The sequence below is a fragment of the Botryllus schlosseri genome, chromosome 12, assembly GCF_051294905.1.
Source record: "Botryllus schlosseri isolate E-star chromosome 12, Bs_hap1, whole genome shotgun sequence".
Lineage (NCBI taxonomy): Eukaryota > Metazoa > Chordata > Ascidiacea > Stolidobranchia > Styelidae > Botryllus > Botryllus schlosseri.
The window spans coordinates 26,023,138-26,049,632 of NC_137247.1; the positions used below are offsets into that span (position 1 = coordinate 26,023,138).

The 26,495-nt window shown below is 43.5% G+C and overlaps 1 protein-coding gene and 13 non-coding genes across 14 annotated transcripts in view; 7 read left to right on the top strand and 7 right to left on the bottom strand.

The window, feature by feature from the left end:
• Positions 1–26,495, bottom strand: part of LOC145452822 (uncharacterized) — a 345,136-nt gene that overhangs the window by 192,268 nt on the left and 126,373 nt on the right. The gene's annotated exons all lie outside the window — the stretch shown is intronic.
• Trnav-cac (transfer RNA valine (anticodon CAC)) lies at positions 6,466–6,538 on the top strand. The gene has a single exon. It is a non-coding gene; the product is annotated as a tRNA-Val (tRNA).
• Trnaf-gaa (transfer RNA phenylalanine (anticodon GAA)) lies at positions 8,036–8,108 on the bottom strand. The gene has a single exon. It is a non-coding gene; the product is annotated as a tRNA-Phe (tRNA).
• Positions 9,202–9,274, top strand: Trnav-cac (transfer RNA valine (anticodon CAC)). The gene has a single exon. It is a non-coding gene; the product is annotated as a tRNA-Val (tRNA).
• Positions 11,924–11,996, top strand: Trnav-cac (transfer RNA valine (anticodon CAC)). Its single transcript has one exon. It is a non-coding gene; the product is annotated as a tRNA-Val (tRNA).
• Trnav-aac (transfer RNA valine (anticodon AAC)) lies at positions 12,664–12,736 on the top strand. The gene has a single exon. It is a non-coding gene; the product is annotated as a tRNA-Val (tRNA).
• Trnaf-gaa (transfer RNA phenylalanine (anticodon GAA)) lies at positions 13,494–13,566 on the bottom strand. Its single transcript has one exon. It is a non-coding gene; the product is annotated as a tRNA-Phe (tRNA).
• Trnai-aau (transfer RNA isoleucine (anticodon AAU)) lies at positions 13,575–13,648 on the bottom strand. The gene has a single exon. It is a non-coding gene; the product is annotated as a tRNA-Ile (tRNA).
• On the top strand, positions 14,646–14,718 carry Trnav-cac (transfer RNA valine (anticodon CAC)). Its single transcript has one exon. It is a non-coding gene; the product is annotated as a tRNA-Val (tRNA).
• On the bottom strand, positions 16,297–16,370 carry Trnai-aau (transfer RNA isoleucine (anticodon AAU)). Its single transcript has one exon. It is a non-coding gene; the product is annotated as a tRNA-Ile (tRNA).
• Trnav-cac (transfer RNA valine (anticodon CAC)) lies at positions 17,368–17,440 on the top strand. The gene has a single exon. It is a non-coding gene; the product is annotated as a tRNA-Val (tRNA).
• Positions 18,868–18,940, bottom strand: Trnaf-gaa (transfer RNA phenylalanine (anticodon GAA)). Its single transcript has one exon. It is a non-coding gene; the product is annotated as a tRNA-Phe (tRNA).
• On the bottom strand, positions 18,949–19,022 carry Trnai-aau (transfer RNA isoleucine (anticodon AAU)). The gene has a single exon. It is a non-coding gene; the product is annotated as a tRNA-Ile (tRNA).
• On the top strand, positions 26,339–26,411 carry Trnav-cac (transfer RNA valine (anticodon CAC)). The gene has a single exon. It is a non-coding gene; the product is annotated as a tRNA-Val (tRNA).

The following is a 26,495-nucleotide window of genomic DNA, read 5'->3' on the forward strand; positions in this document are numbered from 1 at the left end:
ATGTTCCAATTTTAATCCTATTCCCATTTCTGGGCTTCTTGGGAAAGTTACAGGAGAACTGTATCGTGGGAAACGGGCCAGGCTTGCTGTACCGACATTTGTCATCGTCGTGCTTATTGGAATGAACTCTGACTCGATATGAAATGTACTTGCTTCAATTTCCAAGTTTCCCGAATTCAGTGATTTAATTCTTACCTAATCCGTAGAAAATTCCCATTCTAATGTAATTTGGAATATATGGAAGTTTGGCTCAACTCTGCTACTGCTATGCTGGAAAGTGACGAAAAATTCCGATGAAATAGTACTTCTAATGGCCGGTAGGCTACCTACAATTATTTCCAAGTGCATGTTTTATAAAAAAACTCCGATATTATCGGTGAAGCGATAAGCGGTCTCGGGTCTCAAAAGAAATTCCGGCGTCAAAGCTGCCGCGACGCGGGAAAACCAAGGACCTTCAGATCTTCAGTCTGACGCTCTCCCGACTGAACTATCGCGGCGATTAAGGTGGCCAGTATCGGGCTCGAACCCGCGACATTCACGTTATTAGCACGACGCTCTAACCAACTGAGCTAACCGGCCCGTATCTAATTTGACGGACCGTGGCGTCATAAACCAATAAATGACGTGGAAATCTCAAAAATGTTCCTTTTATTTGGTTTGAAGTGTTTGCAGTTTGTTGATGGAATGCCGGGAGATCGCTGTCACAGTACAATCTCGTTCGGACGTTCGGCTCAACTTCGTTTACCGTACGCCAAACTCTATCATGTCCAGAGGTTCGCATTCGAAAACTATCCTTAGTAGGTTCTTGTAGTATCCTACCCGGTGTCCGATATCACACGTATATGCAGTCTTATTCCGATCCTTTATTCACCCCGATCTTACTCTATCACCCGCTTCACTACCAGTCTCATGCATACGCGCACACCGTGGTCATGTGACTCCTACCCACAATGCCAAGACACTACATTCTCTTTCCTTCTTCGAGGAAAGCAATATCAACGAAACGATACAATACAAGACCAAAACAATATGAAATATCTACAGACCTTCACGGTCTTTACCCGAGGGCGCTAGGCTCACCTCAGTTCCCTACAATGATGTGCATAAATGGCGAATACAAACACAAATCAGCTACCCATACTTGTGTCCCCTCCTATACCAAACACTGCCGCAAACGTAGTCTTTGTACTTGGTAGGCCTTCTCGGATGTCTCTTCGGCATCGCCCGAGATGGCTGTACCGGCACCGGAGGCTGTTCTGTTGCAGGCATGTTATTACTAGGAGTTCCTTCGTTCACAGAGTCGTTCATTCCAGAATCATTTGCTGAACCGTTCTCTACATCTTCTTCCAACTGCACAAGAGGCTTTACAAAGGAACTATTTCTTTGGCATCGAACTCCATCGCTAGATTCCAAAGTCAGCTCTTGACCGCACCGTGTTTTCACAGTGTAAGGTGAAATTCGAAACCTCGGTTCCAGCTTTCCTTGCTTGTCATTCTTTAGTAGAACTTTGTCTCCAGGCAATATGTTGCACTTCACAGCTCCACGTTTTGCATCAGCTTCGATTTTCCCTTTCATTTTACGTTGCCAATCTCTGTCACGGATTTCCTCATCCGTTTGTTTGGCTTCCCCCAAAAGCTGTGGAAGCTTGTTGCGAATTTGCCTTCCAAACATGAGCTGGGCAGGACTCACTCCTGTCGTTGATTGCGGGGTAGCTCGATATGCTGGCAAGAATTTGAACAGCTCCTCCTGCCACCTCTTTCCTTCGGCATGCGCCACTATCATTGCCTTGCCAAGGGATTTATTCTGGATTTCTACCTCCCCATTTGCTTGCGGCCAGAGTGGTGGAGACGTTCTATGTTGTATACCATATTCACGAAGGAAGTCTTCAAACTCCTCCGATGTAAATTGGCTACCATTATCAGTCTTCAAAGACACTGGAAGTCCGAATCGTGCGAAGATCTCATTTAATGCATTGATGATTTTCGAAGAAGTAGTTGTCTTCAAGATGACGACTTCAAAGAACCGGCTGTAGTAATCGACTACTACAAAGAGAGACTCTCCAGTCGGCATAGGGCCAAGGATATCTGCGGCGAGATCTTGCCATGGTCCAGTTGGTAGGGCAGTTCTTTCCATAGGTTCAGGTTTCGCATATCCACAAACTGCTTGACAGCCATAACAGGCTCTGCACATTCTCTCCGCATCTTTATCAAGTTTTGGCCACCAAACTTTCGTGCGCAAGAGATTCTTTGTTTTAACGATTCCTTGGTGCCCCTCATGAGCAATTTTCAGTATCTGCGGCCGCAGACTTCTCGGTATGATTATGCGATTTCCTCGTAATATTAGGTTCCCAGAAACGCACAGTTCCTCAAAAACCCCGAGATATCCTGGCATCTTGCAAGTCTTCCAATTTCCAGACTTGATGAACTCTTTTAACGTAAGTAGTTAATCATCTTTTCCAGATTCATCCTCAATTTCCTTTATTGACAAGGTGCCTGTTATCGATGCCTTGACGACTGCGCGTACCCAATCCTGTCTTGATCCACTATCGTCACTCTGCTTAGTCGGATTCAATCGTGACAATGCATCGGCAATATTCCCTTTTCCCGGTCGATATACAACTTTGTAGTCATACCCCTGCAATCGGAGCACCCATCTTTCAATTCGAGCGGAAGGCTTCGACTTAGCCCCATAAATGAACTCGAGAGGCTTATGATCTGTTTCAATTTCGAATTTCCTCCCATACACATATAGGTTGAATCTTTCGCATCCCCAAACAATTGCCAGAGCCTCCTTTTCTGTCTGGGAATATCTGCGTTCCACTTCGCTCAAACAACGTGACGCATATGAAATGACTCTCCAGTGTCCATCTTGGAGCTGTGTCAAAACGCCACCTAACCCAGCCGGACCAGCATCTGTTATTATTCTGGTTTGGCAGTCATTGCGAAAATATCCCAGTGTCATTGGTTTTGTAATCATGTCTTTCAGTAACTCGAATGATTTTTTCTGACTCTTCCCCCACACGAAGGTAGCACCTTTTCTTGTAAGCATCCTCAGAGGCTCAGCAGTTTGTGAGAAATCGGGTAAAAACTTGGAAGAGTACTGAACCAATCCCAAAAACGAGCGTACCTCAGCTGCCGTCCGAGGATGTTTAGCACTCCTAATCGCCTCCACTTTCTCTGCACTGGGAGAAACTCCATCTGCGCTAAGGTCGTGTCCGAAAAATGTGAGTTTTCGAAAACCGAACGTGCATTTATCAACATTAACAGTCAGTCCCACATCCTCAAGTCTCTTCAGGACTCCTATCAGGTTCTTGTCATGTTGCTCTTTGCTAGCCCCAAAAACAATTAAATCATGAGCTATGCTTTTTACCCCAAAACAGTCTCTCAACATATCAGTCACAATCTTGTTGTACTTCTCGGGTGCACTGCTTATACCAAACATGAGCCTTTTATAGCGAAAAAGTCCTTCGTGGGTCACAAATGTTGTGATCTCTCTCGACTCCTCATCAAGTTCTATCTGGTGAAATCCCCATTTGAGATCAATCTTAGAAAAGAATTTTGCCCCAGACAGTTCATTAAGTACGTCTTCCACAGTTGGAATTGGGTGACGCTCTCGTACAATTGCCTTGTTGGCCATCCTCATGTCCACACAAAGGCGAACATCCCCATTTGCTTTTGGGACAACATGCAAAGGAGATACCCAAGTCGTCGGACTATTCGGTACGGGTTCAATTATCCCGTGTTCCTGCAACTCCTCCAGTTTCTTCGCAACCAAGTCTCGATAGCCATATGGAATAGGCCTGCAAGATTGGGCTACTGGTCTGACATCACCATCTATGTGCAGGTGCATCTGATAATTCTTCAGCTTGCCAATACCATTGAACACAGCCGGGAATTGTTTCAACATTTTCTCACGAATGTCCTTTTGCTGTAGTACAACTTCTCCAGCTAGCTCATCTGTTGGAGGTCCAACTCGCAGCAGATTTAATGCTTCCGCAGCTCTTTTCCCTAACAGCGGCTTTGCACGTTTATTAATCACGTAAAACTTACATTTAAATGATCTCGTCGTTTCTTTACACTTGACACGGACATGGAATACACGCCATACACTCAATGGTATGTCCTGTCCATAAGCAAATAAATTGCCATCTTTCTTAACCACCTTGTGTCTGAAGCCTTTGGATATCAAGTATTTCCAGGTGGGTTTATCCACTGTGTTGACACCTGAGCCACTGTCAATCGTGAGTCTTTGTAATTTAACTCCTCCCAATGTCAAGTCAATAAATCCATCGCTAGTATCCTTACACCCCCCTCAGTAGAGTTGGCAGTTTTTGAATTACTCCTCTGAACATTGTGCACATTGCATATTGTGTCCTCCTGATCATCTGACGAGTTATTAGATCCATCTGAAGAGAACGTTTCTTTAACTCGGTACGCCGGTCGTCTGGATATGCAGCGCTTTTCAAAATGACCCTTTTTCCCACAGCGACCGCAGTTCTTCTTCCTGGCCGGACAAGACACGTCAGTCGAGATATGACCGGTTTCGTCACAGCGATAACAACGCACGGAAGTATCAACTCTCTTTCTGTCACTGCTACGCCTTGACCGAGTCATTTTTCGCCCTCTACCGGAGCCTGTGTGACTGTGACGGTCATCACTTACAGCAGCACACTCTTCTTGCTGACTCATGGTCATAAGGTGCCTAGTAACTGCTTCATGCGCTACAGATATTTGCAATAAATCGGGTAGTTTTAATGCAGTACTTTTCTCAAGCAGTTTCCTTTTCAGGGAACTATCCGTACACTTTTCCAATACCTGGTCAAATATTGCTTCGTCTTCATCTTTAAAATTGCAAGACTTAGCTTTTTGCTTCAGTCTACAAACATACTGATGGATAGTTTCTTGTGGATTTTGTTCCACTTGCCTGAAGAGGTATCTTTCGAAAGCAGCATTGCCTTTCGGTAACAAATACTCGTCAAGTTTTTCAATCACCTCGGCATTGGTTTTAACCTCAGTCTCTGGGACTAGTGAATAATATAGGTCCTGCAAATCGAAGCCACCTGTGTGCAGCAATTCGGAGACTTTCCTTTCATCGGCTGTGATGCGTTTCACTGATATGTACAGGCCAAATCCCCTTTTCCACCTTTTCCAGCTGGTGGCAATCTCAGTGGGATCTCCACTCATCTCAAATTTTGGCATGGGGCTAGCGCTGTATTCGACAGTACAAGCTGCCCCGGCCAAGTTTCCTGCAACATCCTCGTGATTATTCTCATCCGCCATTGTCTCAGAACACGTTATCCTCGTCGCCAAATGTAGTATCCTACCCGGTGTCCGATATCACACGTATATGCAGTCTTATTCCGATCCTTTATTCACCCCGATCTTACTCTATCACCCGCTCCACTACCAGTCTCATGCATACGCGCACACCGTGGTCATGTGACTCCTACCCACAATGCCAAGACACTACAGTTCTACCCACGGGGTTCTTTAAGTATGGGTTGCGACTAGGGCTGAGCAACATCGAGTACCTGAGTGATTCGATTCTGAATCACGTAATATGCTTCGAGTCGAGTATTCGAGTATCAATCATTATGACGTCACAACAAAATTTGATATGTCAAAGTTCAAATATGTACCTTTTGTGTCACCACAAAGAGTAGGCTACAATGCCTGATATCCATCATATTAAAGATACCCTGGTATTTCTTCGACCGTACCAATTTCATTAAACTTTGTGACAATATTGTTGGTGGATGATGATTTCGGAAATGCTTTTCAAGAAACGGTCGTAACTTTGCACTATATGTTTCGTACGCTGCGATACGCCCAATAAAGGTTTGAAATAAGAATCGAAACCATAATTCTCGTTGATAAAATTAAATTCAGTAGCGAGGAGCGTATGATTTCTTTTCTTTTCGGACGTCACTGGGTTGGATGCAATAGCCAATAAGCGAGACATGCAGAAAAGTAGTTACAACAATATGGCACGATCATGAAAAAACGTCGACTTTGGGTTGCGCAAATTTGTTTGAATTCAAGATAAGATTTGTCCCACAATGGATTCTCTGTTTAGAGTCAAGTGTACCTGTTTGATGCTGGTGTGATCAGACTAGATGACCCTCACGGTCTTATCGATCATTCCTATCTAATACCGAATACTGTGCATGCATATTTTCTGTACCACCACCACTGCCGAGTGTTATGTATTTTGGTTTGATGAAAAAAGACTCTCTCTCTCTCTCTTTCTCTGGAAAACACTGTCGGAGACCGTTCGGATGATTTACTCTAGCATGACCGTTAAGCGCACGAAAAACGTTGGTTCGTGTATGTCCCGGACAGCCCACCGTATTTTCACAAGGGATGTGCTAAGCACACACATTCTGATAATCGGCTGGTAAACTCAGCAGAGCATTATAAACCTGTTTAACTTGAGCACATCGATGAATATGTGACGGTCGGTCCAAGTTCCGTAGTGTAGCGGTTATCACGTCTGCTTCACACGCAGAAGGTCCTGGGTTCAAGCCCCAGCGGAACTATGTCTTCAATCTTTTCTATTTTATTCAGAACAATCGTCCATGCGTGAATTAAAGCTATACTCGGGATGAGCGTATATGCCGATTGGCAACATCTCGTTCTTCCCCTCTTACTCTCAAGCGTTCCTAATAATGATCTGTGAACACACGGGCAATTGAGCTTGCGGAGGCCTGCCATATTCTCAGAACCCAAAATAGGGACGATTTTTCTCGGCGTCAAGCTCGCTCGTTACGAGCAAGAAAGTTACAAAGACGGACGAAGAAACGGGAAGTTCAAACAGATTCTTCGGGTCGCGAGAGAGTCGACCTTGATTTTAATCAACACATCGTCAGTAGCTTGCTAGGTATTGACATTTTTCGTCTTCGATGTCTGATCGCATAAAAATCTCGTTGAAAGCATTTGGCATGCGTTGTATGAATTTCGTATTAGTGCATCGTTTTCTACATCCCGCATGTAGCCTTTATGTCGGGAATTTTGCGTTAAGATTGGTAAACCAACACCGATATTGTGGCGCGTCCGTAGAACATTGGTCACTGTATGCCTTGCATGCCATACCACAATGCATTCGCCGTACATACATAATGAAACGATCCGTTTGTGAACTAAACATAAAATACGTGTAAACCTGTGCAATCTGTATCCATCGATGAAATGGCACGCGTACGGACGAGTTCCGTAGTGTAGTGGTTATCACGTCTGCTTAACACGCAGAAGGTCCTGGGTTCAAGCCCCAGCAGAACTACTTTGACGCGTCTTCCTGTTCTATTTGGTAAAATCTCTGGATTATATATTAAAGCTTTAAAACCAGGGATGTTCGTATACACCGTAGGAAAATTACTCCAGCATTCCTAAAACGATGGGAATATAATCCATTCCATTCGCATTTTAATTTAACGATTATTGATTAAATTAATTAGTTCGACACGCACTGGAAGTCACGGCAATCATATGTGCTACAAAAGATCGAAATATCGTCCTCCGTCCTCCACAATGGCTAGTGCACACTCTTGATAATTGACGTTCCAATCCGTATCGTTGGGGTCCAATCCTAATCTCATATCTGAAATCTTTACGTGTTCCAATTTTAATCCTATTCTCATTTTTGGGCTTCCTGGAAAAGTTACAGGAGAACTGTATCGTGGGAAACGGGCCAGGCTTGCTGTACCGACATTTGTCGTCGTCGTGCTTGTTGGAATGAACTCTGACTCGATATGAAATGTACTTGCTTCAATTTCCAAGTTTCCCGAATTCAGTGATTTAATTCTTACCTAATCCGTAGAAAATTCCCATTCTAATGTAATTTGGAATATATGGAAGTTTGGTTCAACTCTGCAACTGCTATGCTGGAACGTGACGAAAAATTTCGATAAAATAGTACTTCTAATGGCCGGTAGGCTACCTACAATTATTTCCAAGTGCATGTTTTATAAAAAAACTCCGATATTATCGGTGAAGCGATAAGCGGTCTCGGGTCTCAAAAGAAATTCCGGCGTCAAAGCTGCCGCGACCCGGGATTGAACCAGGAACCTTCAGATCTTCAGTCTGACGCTCTCCCGACTGAGCTATCGCGGCGATTCAGGTTGCCAGTACGGGGCTCGAACCCGCGACATTTGCGTTATTAGCACGACGCTCTAACCAACTGAGCTAACCGGCCCATATCTACCTCGACGGACCGTGGCGTCATAAACCAATAAATGACGTGGAAATTTCAAAAATGTTCCTTTTATTTGGTTTGAAGTGTTTGCAGTGTTTGCAGTTTGTTGATGGAATGCCGGGAGATCGCTGTCACAGTACAATCTCGTTCGGACGTTCGGATCAACTTCGTTTACCATACGCCAAACTCTATCATGTCCAGAGGTTCGCATTGGAAAACTATCCTTAGTAGGTTCTACCCACGGGGTTCTTGAAGTATGGGTTGCGACTAGGGCTGAGCAACATCGAGTACCTGAGTGATTCGATTCCGAATCACGCGATATGCTTCGAGTCGAGTATTCGAGTATCAATCATTATGACGTCACAACAAAATTTGATATGTCAAAGTTCAAATGCCTGATATCCATCATATTAAAGATACCCTGGTATTTCTTCGACCGTACCAATTTCATTAAACTTTGTGACAATATTGTTGGTGGATGATGATTTCGGAAATGCTTTTCAAGAAACGGTCGTAACTTTGCACTATATGTTTCGTACGCTGCGATACGCCCAATAAAGGTTTGAAATAAGAATCGAAACCATAATTCTCGTTGATAAAATTAAATTCAGTAGCGAGGGGCGTATGATTTCTTTTCTTTTCGGACGTCACTGGGTTGGATGCAATAGCCAATAAGCGAGACATGCAGAAAAGTAGTTAGGCTACAACAATATGGCACGATCATGAACAAACGTCGACTTTATGTTGCGCAAATTTGTTTGAATTCAAGATAAGATTTGTCCCACAATGGATTCTCTGGAAAACACTGTCGGAGACTGCTCGGATGATTTACTCTAGTATGACCGTTAAGCGCACGAAAAACGTTGGTTCGTGTATGTCCCGGACAGCCCACCGTATTTTCACAAGGGATGTGCTAAGCAAACACATTCTGATAATCGGCTGGTAAACTCAGCAGAGCATTATAAACCTGTTTAACTTGAGCACATCGATGAATATGTGACGGTCGGTCCAAGTTCCGTAGTGTAGCGGTTATCACGTCTGCTTCACACGCAGAAGGTCCTGGGTTCAAGCTCCAGCGGAACTATGTCTTCTATCTTTTCTATTTTATTCAGAACAATCGTCCATGCGTGAATTAAAGCTATACTCGGGATGAGCGTATATGCCGATTGGCAACATCTCGTTATTCCCCTCTTACTCTCAAGCGTTCTTAATAATGATCTGTGAACACACGGGCAATTGAGCTTGCGGAGGCCTGCCATATTCTCAGAACCCAAAATAGGGACGATTTTTCTCGGCGTCAAGCTCGCTCGTTACGAGCGAGAAAGTTACAATGACAGACGTAGAAACGGGAAGTTCAAACAGATTCTTCGGGTCGCGAGAGAGTCGACCTTGATTTTAATCAACACATCGTCAGTAGCTTGCTAGGTATTGACATTTTTCGTCTTCGATGTCTGATCGCATAAAAATCTCGTTGAAAGCATTTGGCATGCGTTGTATGAATTTCGTATTAGTGCATCGTTTTCTACATCCCGCATGTAGCCTTTATGTCGGGAATTTTGCGTTAAGATTGGTAAACCAACACCGATATTGTGGCGCGTCCGTAGAACATTGGTCGCTGTATGCCTTGCATGCCATACCACAATGCATTCGCCGTACATACATAATGAAACGATCCGTTTGTGAACTAAACATAAAATACGTGTAAACCTGTGCAATCTGTATCCATCGATGAAATGGCACGCGTACGGACGAGTTCCGTAGTGTAGTGGTTATCACGTCTGCTTAACACGCAGAAGGTCCTGGGTTCAAGCCCCAGCAGAACTACTTTGACGCGTCTTCCTGTTCTATTTGGTAAAATCTCTGGATTATATATTAAAGCTTTAAAATCAGGGATGTTCGTATACACCGTAGGAAAATTACTCCAGCATTCCTAAAACGATGGGAATATAATCCATTCCATTCGCATTTTAATTTAACGATTATTGATTAAATTAATTAGTTCGACACGCACTGGAAGTCACGGCAATCATATGTGCTACAAAAGATCGAAATATCGTCCTCCGTCCTCCACAATGGCTAGTGCAAACTCTTGATAATTGACGTTCCAATCCGTATCGTTGGGGTCCAATCCTAATCTCATATCTGAAATCTTTACGTGTTCCAATTTTAATCCTATTCTCATTTTTGGGCTTCCTGGAAAAGTTACAGGAGAACTGTATCGTGGGAAACGGGCCAGGCTTGCTGTACCGACATTTGTCGTCGTCGTGCTTGTTGGAATGAACTCTGACTCGATATGAAATGTACTTGCTTCAATTTCCAAGTTTCCCGAATTCAGTGATTTAATTCTTACCTAATCCGTAGAAAATTCCCATTCTAATGTAATTTGGAATATATGGAAGTTTGGTTCAACTCTGCTACTGCTATGCTGGAACGTGGCGAAAAATTCCGATAAAATAGTACTTCTAATGGCCGGTAGGCTACCTACAATTATTTCCAAGTGCATGTTTTATAAAAAAACTCCGATATTATCGGTGAAGCGATAAGCGGTCTCGGGTGTCAAAAGAAATTCCGGCGTCAAAGCTGCTGCGACCCGGGATTGAACCAGGAACCTTCAGATCTTCAGTCTGACGCTCTCCCGACTGAGCTATCGCGGCGATTCAGGTTGCCAGTACGGGGCTCGAACTCGCGACATTTGCGTTATTAGCACGACGCTCCAACCAACTGAGCTAACCGGCCCATATCTACCTCGACGGACCGTGGCGTCATAAACCAATAAATGACGTGGAAATTTCAAAAATGTTCCTTTTATTTGGTTTGAAGTGTTTGCAGTTTGTTGATGGAATGCCGGGAGATCGCTGTCACAGTACAATCTCGTTCGGACGTTCGGAACAACTTCGTTTACCATACGCCAAACTCTATCATGTCCAGAGGTTCGCATTGGAAAACTATCCTTAGTAGGTTCTACCCACGGGGTTCTTGAAGTATGGGTTGCGACTAGGGCTGAGCAACATCGAGTACCTGAGTGATTCGTTTCCGAATCACGTGATATGCTTCGAGTCGAGTATTCGAGTATCAATCATTATGACGTCACAACAAAATTTGATATGTCAAAGTTCAAATGCCTGATATCCATCATATTAAAGATACCCTTGTATTTCTTCGGCCGTACCAATTTCATTAAACTTTGTGACAATATTGTTGGTGGATGATGATTTCGGAAATGCTTTTCAAGAAACGGTCGTAACTTTGCACTATATGTTTCGTACGCTGCGATACGCCCAATACAGGTTTGAAATAAGAATCGAAACCATAATTCTCGTTGATAAAATTAAATTCAGTAGCGAGGAGCGTATGATTTCTTTTCTTTTCGGACGTCACTGGGTTGGATGCAATAGCCAATAAGCGAGACTTGCAGAAAAGTAGTTACAACAATATGGCACGATCATGAACAAACGTCGACTTTATGTTGCGCAAATTTGTTTGAATTCAAGATAAGATTTGTCCCACAATGAATTCTCTGGAAAACACTGTCGGAGACTGCTCGGATGATTTACTCTAGTATGACCGTTAAGCGCACGAAAAACGTTGGTTCGTGTATGTCCCGGACAGCCCACCGTATTTTCACAAGGGATGTGCTAAGCATACACATTCTGATAATCGGCTGGTAAACTCAGCAGAGCATTATAAACCTGTTTAACTTAAGCACATCGATGAATATGTGACGGTCGGTCCAAGTTCCGTAGTGTAGCGGTTATCACGTCTGCTTCACACGCAGAAGGTCCTGGGTTCAAGCCCCAGCGGAACTATGACTTCTATCGTTTCTATTTTATTCAGAACAATCGTCCATGCGTGAATTAAAGCTATACTCGGGATGAGCGTATATGCCGATTGGCAACATCTCGTTATTCCCCTCTTTCTCTCAAGCGTTCTTAATAATGATCTGTGAACACACGGGCAATTGAGCTTGCGGAGGCCTGCCATATTCTCAGAACCCAAAATAGGGACGATTTTTCTCGGCGTCAAGCTCGGTCGTTACGAGCAAGAAAGTTACAATAGCAGACGTAGAAACGGGAAGTTCAAACAGATTCTTCGGGTCGCGAGAGAGTCGACCTTGATTTTAATCAACACATCGTCAGTAGCTTGCTAGGTATTGACATTTTTCGTCTTCGATGTCTGATCGCATAAAAATCTCGTTGAAAGCATTTCGCATGCGTTGTATGAATTTCGTATTAGTGCATCGTTTTCTACATCCCGCATGTAGCCTTTATGTCGGGAATTTTGCGTTAAGATTGGTAAACCAACACCGATATTGTGGCGCGTCCGTAGAACATTGGTCGCTGTATGCCTTGCATGCCATACCACAATGCATTCGCCGTACATACATAATGAAACGATCCGTTTGTGAACTAAACATAAAATACGTGTAAACCTGTGCAATCTGTATCCATCGATGAAATGGCACGCGTACGGACGAGTTCCGTAGTGTAGTGGTTATCACGCCTGCTTAACACGCAGAAGGTCCTGGGTTCAAGCCCCAGCGGAACTACTTTGACGCGTCTTCCTGTTCTATTTGGTAAAATCTCTGGATTATATATTAAAGCTTTAAAACCAGGGATGTTCATATACAGCGTAGGAAAATTACTCCAGCATTCCTAAAACGATGGGAATATAATCCATTCCATTCGCATTTTAATTTAACGATTATTGATTAAATTAATTAGTTCGACACGCACTGGAAGTCACGGCAATCATATGTGCTACAAAAGATCGAAATATCGTCCTCCGTCCTCCACAATGGCTAGTGCACACTCTTGATAATTGACGTTCCAATCCGTATCGTTGGGGTCCAATCCTAATCTCATATCTGAAATCTTTACGTGTTCCAATTTTAATCCTATTCTCATTTTTGGGCTTCCTGGAAAAGTTACAGGAGAACTGTATCGTGGGAAACGGGCCAGGCTTGCTGTAACGACATTTGTCGTCGTCGTGCTTGTTGGAATGAACTCTGACTCGATATGAAATGTACTTGCTTCAATTTCCAAGTTTCCCGAATTCAGTGATTTAATTCTTACCTAATCCGTAGAAAATTCCCATTCTAATGTAATTTGGAATATATGGAAGTTTGGTTCAACTCTGCTACTGCTATGCTGGAACGTGACGAAAAATTCCGATAAAATAGTACTTCTAATGGCCGGTAGGCTACCTACAATTATTTCCAAGTGCATGTTTTATAAAAAAACTCCGATATTATCGGTGAAGCGATAAGCGGTCTCGGGTCTCAAAAGAAATTCCGGCGTCAAAGCTGCCGCGACCCGGGATTGAGCCAGGGACCTTCAGATCTTCAGTCTGACGCTCTCCCGACTGAGCTATCGCGGCGATTCAGGTGGCCAGTACGGGGCTCGAACCCGCGACATTCGCGTTATTAGCACGACGCTCTAACCAACTGAGCTAACCGGCCCATATCTACTTCGACGGACCGTGGCGTCATAAACCAATAAATGACGTGGAAATTTCAAAAATGTTCCTTTTATTTGGTTCGAAGTGTTTGCAGTTTGTTGATGGAATGCCGGGAGATCGCTGTCACAGTACAATCTCGTTCGGACGTTCGGATCAACTTCGTTTACCATACGCCAAACTCTATCATGTCCAGAGGTTCGCATTGGAAAACTATCCTTAGTAGGTTCTACCCACGGGGTTCTTGAAGTATGGGTAGCGACTAGGGCTGAGCAACATCGAGTACCTGAGTGATTCGTTTCCGAATCACGTGATATGCTTCGAGTCGAGTATTCGAGTATCAATCATTATGACGTCACAACAAAATTTGATATGTCAAAGTTCAAATGCCTGATATCCATCATATTAAAGATACCCTTGTATTTCTTCGGCCGTACCAATTTCATTAAACTTTGTGACAATATTGTTGGTGGATGATGATTTCGGAAATGCTTTTCAAGAAACGGTCGTAACTTTGCACTATATGTTTCGTACGCTGCGATACGCCCAATACAGGTTTGAAATAAGAATCGAAACCATAATTCTCGTTGATAAAATTAAATTCAGTAGCGAGGAGCGTATGATTTCTTTTCTTTTCGGACGTCACTGGGTTGGATGCAATAGCCAATAAGCGAGACTTGCAGAAAAGTAGTTACAACAATATGGCACGATCATGAACAAACGTCGACTTTATGTTGCGCAAATTTGTTTGAATTCAAGATAAGATTTGTCCCACAATGGATTCTCTGGAAAACACTGTCGGAGACTGCTCGGATGATTTACTCTAGTATGACCGTTAAGCGCACGAAAAACGTTGGTTCGTGTATGTCCCGGACAGCCCACCGTATTTTCACAAGGGATGTGCTAAGCATACACATTCTGATAATCGGCTGGTAAACTCAGCAGAGCATTATAAACCTGTTTAACTTGAGCACATCGATGAATATGTGACGGTCGGTCCAAGTTCCGTAGTGTAGCGGTTATCACGTCTGCTTCACACGCAGAAGGTCCTGGGTTCAAGCTCCAGCGGAACTATGTCTTCTATCTTTTCTATTTTATTCAGAACAATCGTCCATGCGTGAATTAAAGCTATACTCGGGATGAGCGTATATGCCGATTGGCAACATCTCGTTATTCCCCTCTTACTCTCAAGCGTTCTTAATAATGATCTGTGAACACACGGGCAATTGAGCTTGCGGAGGCCTGCCATATTCTCAGAACCCAAAATAGGGACGATTTTTCTCGGCGTCAAGCTCGCTCGTTACGAGCAAGAAAGTTACAATGACAGACGTAGAAACGGGAAGTTCAAACAGATTCTTCGGGTCGCGAGAGAGTCGACCTTGATTTTAATCAACACATCGTCAGTAGCTTGCTAGGTATTGACATTTTTCGTCTTCGATGTCTGATCGCATAAAAATCTCGTTGAAAGCATTTGGCATGCGTTGTATGAATTTCGTATTAGTGCATCGTTTTCTACATCCCGCATGTAGCCTTTATGTCGGGAATTTTGCGTTAAGATTGGTAAACCAACACAGATATTGTGGCGCGTCCGTAGAACATTGGTCGCTGTATGCCTTGCATGCCATACCACAATGCATTCGCCATACATACATAATGAAACGATCCGTTTGTGAACTAAACATAAAATACGTGTAAACCTGTGCAATCTGTATCCATCGATGAAATGGCACGCGTACGGACGAGTTCCGTAGTGTAGTGGTTATCACGTCTGCTTAACACGCAGGAGGTCCTGGGTTCAAGCCCCAGCAGAACTACTTTGACGCGTCTTCCTGTTCTATTTGGTAAAATCTCTGGATTATATATTAAAGCTCTTAAACCAGGGATGTTCGTATACACCGTAGGAAAATTACTCCAGCATTCCTAAAACGATGGGAATATAATCCATTCCATTCGCATTTTAATTTAACGATTATTGATTAAATTAATTAGTTCGACACGCACTGGAAGTCACGGCAATCATATGTGCTACAAAAGATCGAAATATCGTCCTCCGTCCTCCACAATGGCTAGTGCACACTCTTGATAATTGACGTTCCAATCCGTATCGTTGGGGTCCAATCCTAATCTCATATCTGAAATCTTTACGTGTTCCAATTTTAATCCTATTCTCATTTTTGGGCTTCCTGGAAAAGTTACAGGAGAACTGTATCGTGGGAAACGGGCCAGGCTTGCTGTACCGACATTTGTCGTCGTTGTGCTTGTTGGAATGAACTCTGACTCGATATGAAATGTACTTGCTTCAATTTCCAAGTTTCCCGAATTCAGTGATTTAATTCTTACCTAATCCGTAGAAAATTCCCATTCTAATGTAATTTGGAATATATGGAAGTTTGGTTCAACTCTGCTACTGCTATGCTGGAACGTGACGAAAAATTCCGATAAAATAGTACTTCTAATGGCCGGTAGGCTACCTACAATTATTTCCAAGTGCATGTTTTATAAAAAAACTCCGATATTATCGGTGAAGCGATAAGCGGTCTCGGGTCTCAAAAGAAATTCCGGCGTCAAAGCTGCCGCGACCCGGGATTGAGCCAGGAACCTTCAGATCTTCAGTCTGACGCTCTCCCGACTGAGCTATCGCGGCGATTCAGGTGGCCAGTACGGGGCTCGAACCCGCGACATTCGCGTTATTAGCACGACGCTCTAACCAACTGAGCTAACCGGCCCATATCTACTTCGACGGACCGTGGCGTCATAAACCAATAAATGACGTGGAAATTTCAAAAATGTTCCTTTTATTTGGTTTGAAGTGTTTGCAGTTTGTTGATGGAATGCCGGGAGATCGCTGTCACAGTACAATCTCGTTCGGACGTTCGGATCAACTTCGTTTACCACACGCCAAACTCTATCATGTCCAGAGGTTCGCATTGGAAAACTATCCTTAGTAGGTTCTACCCACGGGGTTCTTGAAGTATGGGTTGCGACTAGGGCTGAGCAACATCGAGTACCTGAGTGATTCGTTTCCGAATCACGTGATATGCTTCGAGTCGAGTATTCGAGTATCAATCATTATGACGTCACAACAAAATTTGATATGTCAAAGTTCAAATGCCTGATATCCATCATATTAAAGATACCCTTGTATTTCTTCGGACGTACCAATTTCATTAAACTTTGTGACAATATTGTTGGTGGATGATGATTTCGGAAATGCTTTTCAAGAAACGGTCGTAACTTTGCACTATATGTTTCGTATGCTGCGATACGCCCAATACAGGTTTGAAATAAGAATCGAAACCATAATTCTCGTTGATAAAATTAAATTCAGTAGCGAGGAGCGTATGATTTCTTTTCTTTTCGGACGTCACTGGGTTGGATGCAATAGCCAATAAGCGAGACTTGCAGAAAAGTAGTTACAACAATATGGCACGATCATGAACAAACGTCGACTTTATGTTGCGCAAATTTGTTTGAATTCAAGATAAGATTTGTCCCACAATGGATTCTCTGGAAAACACTGTCGGAGACTGCTCGGATGATTTACTCTAGTATGACCATTAAGCGCACGAAAAACGTTGGTTCGTGTATGTCCCGGACAGCCCACCGTATTTTCACAAGGGATGTGCTAAGCATACACATTCTGATAATCGGCTGGTAAATTCAGCAGAGCATTATAAACCTGTTTAACTTGAGCACATCGATGAATATGTGACGGTCGGTCCAAATTCCGTAGTGTAGCGGTTATCACGTCTGCTTCACACGCAGAAGGTCCTGGGTTCAAGCCCCAGCGGAACTATGTCTTCAATCTTTTCTATTTTATTCAGAACAATCGTCCATGCGTGAATTAAAGCTATACTCGGGATGAGCGTATATGCCGATTGGCAACATCTCGTTCTGCCATATTCTCAGAACCCAAAATAGGGACGATTTTTCTCGGCGTCAAGCTCGGTCGTTACGAGCAAGAAAGTTACAATGACAGACGTAGAAACGGGAAGTTCAAACAGATTCTTCGGGTCGCGAGAGAGTCGACCTTGATTTTAATCAACACATCGTCAGTAGCTTGCTAGGTATTGACATTTTTCGTCTTCGATGTCTGATCGCATAAAAATCTCGTTGAAAGCATTTGGCATGCGTTGTATGAATTTCGTATAAGTGCATCGTTTTCTGCATCCCGCATGTAGCCTTTATGTCGGGAATTTTGCGTTAAGATTGGTAAACCAACACCGATATTGTGGCGCGTCCGTAGAACATTGGTTGCTGTATGCCTTGCATGCCATACCACAATGCATTCTCCGTACATACATAATGAAACGATCCGTTTGTGAACTAAACATAAAATACGTGTAAACCTGTGCAATCTGTATCCATCGATGAAATGGCACGCGTACGGACGAGTTCCGTAGTGTAGTGGTTATCACGTCTGCTTAACACGCAGAAGGTCCTGGGTTCAAGCCCCAGCAGAACTACTTTGACGCGTCTTCCTGTTCTATTTGGTAAAATCTCTGGATTATAATTTAAAGCTTTAAAACCAGGGATGTTCGTATACACCGTAGGAAAATTACTCCAGCATTCCTAAAACGATGGGAATATAATCCATTCCATTCGCATTTTAATTTAACGATTATTGATTAAATTAATTAGTTCGACACGCACTGGAAGTCACGGCAATCATATGTGCTACAAAAGATCGAAATATCGTCCTCCGTCCTCCACAATGGCTAGTGCACACTCTTGATAATTACCGTTCCAATCCGTATCGTTGGGGTCCAATCCTAATCTCATATCTGAAATCTTTACGTGTTCCAATTTTAATCCTATTCTTATTTTTGGGCTTCCTGGAAAAGTTACAGGAGAACTGTATCGTGGGAAACGGGCCAGGCTTGCTGTACCGACATTTGTCGTCGTCGTGCTTGTTGGAATGAACTCTGACTCGATATGAAATGTACTTGCTTCAATTTCCAAGTTTCCCGAATTCAGTGATTTAATTCTAACCTAATCCGTAGAAAATTCCCATTCTAATGTAATTTGGAATATATGGAAGTTTGGTTCAACTCTGCTACTGCTATGCTGGAACGTGACGAAAAATTCCGATAAAATAGTACTTCTAATGGCCGGTAGGCTACCTACAATTATTTCCAAGTGCATGTTTTATAAAAAAAAAACGATATTATCGGTGAAGCGATAAGCGGTCTCGGGTCTCAAAAGAAATTCCGGCGTCAAAGCTGCCGCGACCCGGGATTGAACCAGGGACCTTCAGATCTTCAGTCTGACGCTCTCCCGACTGAGCTATCGCGGCGATTCAGGTGGCCAGTACGGGGCTCGAACCCGCGACATTCGCGTTATTAGCACGACGCTCTAACCAACTGAGCTAACCGGCCCATATCTACCTCGACGGACCGTGGCGTCATAAACCAATAAATGATGTGGAAATTTCAAAAATGTTCCTTTTATTTGGTTTGAAGTGTTTGCAGTTTGTTGATGGAATGCCGGGAGATCGCTGTCACAGTACAATCTCGTTCGGACGTTCGGATCAACTTCGTTTACCATACGCCAAACTCTATCATATAATTTCGCATTGGAAAAGTATCCTTAGTAGGTTCTACCCACGGGGTTCTTGAAGTATGGGTTGCGACTAGGGCTGAGCAACATCGAGTACCTGAGTGATTCGATTCCGAATCACGTGATATGCTTCGAGTCGAGTATTCGAGTATCAATCATTATGACGTCACAACAAAATTTGATATGTCAAAGTTCAAATGCCTGATATCCATCATATTAAAGATACCCTTGTATTTCTTCGGCCGTACCAATTTCATTAAACTTTGTGACAATATTGTTGGTGGATGATGATTTCGGAAATGCTTTTCAAGAAACGGCAATCATATGTGGTACATTAATTACTTTGACGCGTCTTCCTGTTCTATTTGGTAAAATCTCTGGATTATATATTAAAGCTTTAAAACCAGGGATGTTCGTATACACCGTAGGAAAATTACTCCAGCATTCCTAAAACGATGGGAATATAATCCATTCCATTCGCATTTTAATTTAACGATTATTGATTAAATTAATTAGTTCGACACGCACTGGAAGTCACGGCAATCATATGTGCTACAAAAGATCGAAATATCGTCCTCCGTCCTCCACAATGGCCAGTGCACACTCTTGATAATTGACGTTCCAATCCGTATCGTTGGGGTCCAATCCTAATCTCATATCTGAAATCTTTATGTTCCAATTTTAATCCTATTCCCATTTCTGGGCTTCTTGGGAAAGTTACAGGAGAACTGTATCGTGGGAAACGGGCCAGGCTTGCTGTACCGACATTTGTCATCGTCGTGCTTATTGGAATGAACTCTGACTCGATATGAAATGTACTTGCTTCAATTTCCAAGTTTCCCGAATTCAGTGATTTAATTCTTACCTAATCCGTAGAAAATTCCCATTCTAATGTAATTTGGAATATATGGAAGTTTGGCTCAACTCTGCTACTGCTATGCTGGAAAGTGACGAAAAATTCCGATGAAATAGTACTTCTAATGGCCGGTAGGCTACCTACAATTATTTCCAAGTGCATGTTTTATAAAAAAACTCCGATATTATCGGTGAAGCGATAAGCGGTCTCGGGTCTCAAAAGAAATTCCGGCGTCAAAGCTGCCGCGACGCGGGAAAACCAAGGACCTTCAGATCTTCAGTCTGACGCTCTCCCGACTGAACTATCGCGGCGATTAAGGTGGCCAGTATCGGGCTCGAACCCGCGACATTCACGTTATTAGCACGACGCTCTAACCAACTGAGCTAACCGGCCCGTATCTAATTTGACGGACCGTGGCGTCATAAACCAATAAATGACGTGGAAATCTCAAAAATGTTCCTTTTATTTGGTTTGAAGTGTTTGCAGTTTGTTGATGGAATGCCGGGAGATCGCTGTCACAGTACAATCTCGTTCGGACGTTCGGCTCAACTTCGTTTACCGTACGCCAAACTCTATCATGTCCAGAGGTTCGCATTCGAAAACTATCCTTAGTAGGTTCTTGTAGTATCCTACCCGGTGTCCGATATCACACGTATATGCAGTCTTATTCCGATCCTTTATTCACCCCGATCTTACTCTATCACCCGCTTCACTACCAGTCTCATGCATACGCGCACACCGTGGTCATGTGACTCCTACCCACAATGCCAAGACACTACATTCTCTTTCCTTCTTCGAGGAAAGCAATATCAACGAAACGATACAATACAAGACCAAAACAATATGAAATATCTACAGACCTTCACGGTCTTTACCCGAGGGCGCTAGGCTCACCTCAGTTCCCTACAATGATGTGCATAAATGGCGAATACAAACACAAATCAGCTACCCATACTTGTGTCCCCTCCTATACCAAACACTGCCGCAAACGTAGTCTTTGTACTTGGTAGGCCTTCTCGGATGTCTCTTCGGCATCGCCCGAGATGGCTGTACCGGCACCGGAGGCTGTTCTGTTGCAGGCATGTTATTACTAGGAGTTCCTTCGTTCACAGAGTCGTTCATTCCAGAATCATTTGCTGAACCGTTCTCTACATCTTCTTCCAACTGCACAAGAGGCTTTACAAAGGAACTATTTCTTTGGCATCGAACTCCATCGCTAGATTCCAAAGTCAGCTCTTGACCGCACCGTGTTTTCACAGTGTAAGGTGAAATTCGAAACCTCGGTTCCAGCTTTCCTTGCTTGTCATTCTTTAGTAGAACTTTGTCTCCAGGCAATATGTTGCACTTCACAGCTCCACGTTTTGCATCAGCTTCGATTTTCCCTTTCATTTTACGTTGCCAATCTCTGTCACGGATTTCCTCATCCGTTTGTTTGGCTTCCCCCAAAAGCTGTGGAAGCTTGTTGCGAATTTGCCTTCCAAACATGAGCTGGGCAGGACTCACTCCTGTCGTTGATTGCGGGGTAGCTCGATATGCTGGCAAGAATTTGAACAGCTCCTCCTGCCACCTCTTTCCTTCGGCATGCGCCACTATCATTGCCTTGCCAAGGGATTTATTCTGGATTTCTACCTCCCCATTTGCTTGCGGCCAGAGTGGTGGAGACGTTCTATGTTGTATACCATATTCACGAAGGAAGTCTTCAAACTCCTCCGATGTAAATTGGCTACCATTATCAGTCTTCAAAGACACTGGAAGTCCGAATCGTGCGAAGATCTCATTTAATGCATTGATGATTTTCGAAGAAGTAGTTGTCTTCAAGATGACGACTTCAAAGAACCGGCTGTAGTAATCGACTACTACAAAGAGAGACTCTCCAGTCGGCATAGGGCCAAGGATATCTGCGGCGAGATCTTGCCATGGTCCAGTTGGTAGGGCAGTTCTTTCCATAGGTTCAGGTTTCGCATATCCACAAACTGCTTGACAGCCATAACAGGCTCTGCACATTCTCTCCGCATCTTTATCAAGTTTTGGCCACCAAACTTTCGTGCGCAAGAGATTCTTTGTTTTAACGATTCCTTGGTGCCCCTCATGAGCAATTTTCAGTATCTGCGGCCGCAGACTTCTCGGTATGATTATGCGATTTCCTCGTAATATTAGGTTCCCAGAAACGCACAGTTCCTCAAAAACCCCGAGATATCCTGGCATCTTGCAAGTCTTCCAATTTCCAGACTTGATGAACTCTTTTAACGTAAGTAGTTAATCATCTTTTCCAGATTCATCCTCAATTTCCTTTATTGACAAGGTGCCTGTTATCGATGCCTTGACGACTGCGCGTACCCAATCCTGTCTTGATCCACTATCGTCACTCTGCTTAGTCGGATTCAATCGTGACAATGCATCGGCAATATTCCCTTTTCCCGGTCGATATACAACTTTGTAGTCATACCCCTGCAATCGGAGCACCCATCTTTCAATTCGAGCGGAAGGCTTCGACTTAGCCCCATAAATGAACTCGAGAGGCTTATGATCTGTTTCAATTTCGAATTTCCTCCCATACACATATAGGTTGAATCTTTCGCATCCCCAAACAATTGCCAGAGCCTCCTTTTCTGTCTGGGAATATCTGCGTTCCACTTCGCTCAAACAACGTGACGCATATGAAATGACTCTCCAGTGTCCATCTTGGAGCTGTGTCAAAACGCCACCTAACCCAGCCGGACCAGCATCTGTTATTATTCTGGTTTGGCAGTCATTGCGAAAATATCCCAGTGTCATTGGTTTTGTAATCATGTCTTTCAGTAACTCGAATGATTTTTTCTGACTCTTCCCCCACACGAAGGTAGCACCTTTTCTTGTAAGCATCCTCAGAGGCTCAGCAGTTTGTGAGAAATCGGGTAAAAACTTGGAAGAGTACTGAACCAATCCCAAAAACGAGCGTACCTCAGCTGCCGTCCGAGGATGTTTAGCACTCCTAATCGCCTCCACTTTCTCTGCACTGGGAGAAACTCCATCTGCGCTAAGGTCGTGTCCGAAAAATGTGAGTTTTCGAAAACCGAACGTGCATTTATCAACATTAACAGTCAGTCCCACATCCTCAAGTCTCTTCAGGACTCCTATCAGGTTCTTGTCATGTTGCTCTTTGCTAGCCCCAAAAACAATTAAATCATGAGCTATGCTTTTTACCCCAAAACAGTCTCTCAACATATCAGTCACAATCTTGTTGTACTTCTCGGGTGCACTGCTTATACCAAACATGAGCCTTTTATAGCGAAAAAGTCCTTCGTGGGTCACAAATGTTGTGATCTCTCTCGACTCCTCATCAAGTTCTATCTGGTGAAATCCCCATTTGAGATCAATCTTAGAAAAGAATTTTGCCCCAGACAGTTCATTAAGTACGTCTTCCACAGTTGGAATTGGGTGACGCTCTCGTACAATTGCCTTGTTGGCCATCCTCATGTCCACACAAAGGCGAACATCCCCATTTGCTTTTGGGACAACATGCAAAGGAGATACCCAAGTCGTCGGACTATTCGGTACGGGTTCAATTATCCCGTGTTCCTGCAACTCCTCCAGTTTCTTCGCAACCAAGTCTCGATAGCCATATGGAATAGGCCTGCAAGATTGGGCTACTGGTCTGACATCACCATCTATGTGCAGGTGCATCTGATAATTCTTCAGCTTGCCAATACCATTGAACACAGCCGGGAATTGTTTCAACATTTTCTCACGAATGTCCTTTTGCTGTAGTACAACTTCTCCAGCTAGCTCATCTGTTGGAGGTCCAACTCGCAGCAGATTTAATGCTTCCGCAGCTCTTTTCCCTAACAGCGGCTTTGCACGTTTATTAATCACGTAAAACTTACATTTAAATGATCTCGTCGTTTCTTTACACTTGACACGGACATGGAATACACGCCATACACTCAATGGTATGTCCTGTCCATAAGCAAATAAATTGCCATCTTTCTTAACCACCTTGTGTCTGAAGCCTTTGGATATCAAGTATTTCCAGGTGGGTTTATCCACTGTGTTGACACCTGAGCCACTGTCAATCGTGAGTCTTTGTAATTTAACTCCTCCCAATGTCAAGTCAATAAATCCATCGCTAGTATCCTTACACCCCCCTCAGTAGAGTTGGCAGTTTTTGAATTACTCCTCTGAACATTGTGCACATTGCATATTGTGTCCTCCTGATCATCTGACGAGTTATTAGATCCATCTGAAGAGAACGTTTCTTTAACTCGGTACGCCGGTCGTCTGGATATGCAGCGCTTTTCAAAATGACCCTTTTTCCCACAGCGACCGCAGTTCTTCTTCCTGGCCGGACAAGACACGTCAGTCGAGATATGACCGGTTTCGTCACAGCGATAACAACGCACGGAAGTATCAACTCTCTTTCTGTCACTGCTACGCCTTGACCGAGTCATTTTTCGCCCTCTACCGGAGCCTGTGTGACTGTGACGGTCATCACTTACAGCAGCACACTCTTCTTGCTGACTCATGGTCATAAGGTGCCTAGTAACTGCTTCATGCGCTACAGATATTTGCAATAAATCGGGTAGTTTTAATGCAGTACTTTTCTCAAGCAGTTTCCTTTTCAGGGAACTATCCGTACACTTTTCCAATACCTGGTCAAATATTGCTTCGTCTTCATCTTTAAAATTGCAAGACTTAGCTTTTTGCTTCAGTCTACAAACATACTGATGGATAGTTTCTTGTGGATTTTGTTCCACTTGCCTGAAGAGGTATCTTTCGAAAGCAGCATTGCCTTTCGGTAACAAATACTCGTCAAGTTTTTCAATCACCTCGGCATTGGTTTTAACCTCAGTCTCTGGGACTAGTGAATAATATAGGTCCTGCAAATCGAAGCCACCTGTGTGCAGCAATTCGGAGACTTTCCTTTCATCGGCTGTGATGCGTTTCACTGATATGTACAGGCCAAATCCCCTTTTCCACCTTTTCCAGCTGGTGGCAATCTCAGTGGGATCTCCACTCATCTCAAATTTTGGCATGGGGCTAGCGCTGTATTCGACAGTACAAGCTGCCCCGGCCAAGTTTCCTGCAACATCCTCGTGATTATTCTCATCCGCCATTGTCTCAGAACACGTTATCCTCGTCGCCAAATGTAGTATCCTACCCGGTGTCCGATATCACACGTATATGCAGTCTTATTCCGATCCTTTATTCACCCCGATCTTACTCTATCACCCGCTCCACTACCAGTCTCATGCATACGCGCACACCGTGGTCATGTGACTCCTACTCACAATGCCAAGACACTACAGTTCTACCCACGGGGTTCTTTAAGTATGGGTTGCGACTAGGGCTGAGCAACATCGAGTACCTGAGTGATTCGATTCTGAATCACGTAATATGCTTCGAGTCGAGTATTCGAGTATCAATCATTATGACGTCACAACAAAATTTGATATGTCAAAGTTCAAATATGTACCTTTTGTGTCACCACAAAGAGTAGGCTACAATGCCTGATATCCATCATATTAAAGATACCCTGGTATTTCTTCGACCGTACCAATTTCATTAAACTTTGTGACAATATTGTTGGTGGATGATGATTTCGGAAATGCTTTTCAAGAAACGGTCGTAACTTTGCACTATATGTTTCGTACGCTGCGATACGCCCAATAAAGGTTTGAAATAAGAATCGAAACCATAATTCTCGTTGATAAAATTAAATTCAGTAGCGAGGAGCGTATGATTTCTTTTCTTTTCGGACGTCACTGGGTTGGATGCAATAGCCAATAAGCGAGACATGCAGAAAAGTAGTTACAACAATATGGCACGATCATGAAAAAACGTCGACTTTGGGTTGCGCAAATTTGTTTGAATTCAAGATAAGATTTGTCCCACAATGGATTCTCTGTTTAGAGTCAAGTGTACCTGTTTGATGCTGGTGTGATCAGACTAGATGACCCTCACGGTCTTATCGATCATTCCTATCTAATACCGAATACTGTGCATGCATATTTTCTGTACCACCACCACTGCCGAGTGTTATGTATTTTGGTTTGATGAAAAAAGACTCTCTCTCTCTCTCTTTCTCTGGAAAACACTGTCGGAGACCGTTCGGATGATTTACTCTAGCATGACCGTTAAGCGCACGAAAAACGTTGGTTCGTGTATGTCCCGGACAGCCCACCGTATTTTCACAAGGGATGTGCTAAGCACACACATTCTGATAATCGGCTGGTAAACTCAGCAGAGCATTATAAACCTGTTTAACTTGAGCACATCGATGAATATGTGACGGTCGGTCCAAGTTCCGTAGTGTAGCGGTTATCACGTCTGCTTCACACGCAGAAGGTCCTGGGTTCAAGCCCCAGCGGAACTATGTCTTCAATCTTTTCTATTTTATTCAGAACAATCGTCCATGCGTGAATTAAAGCTATACTCGGGATGAGCGTATATGCCGATT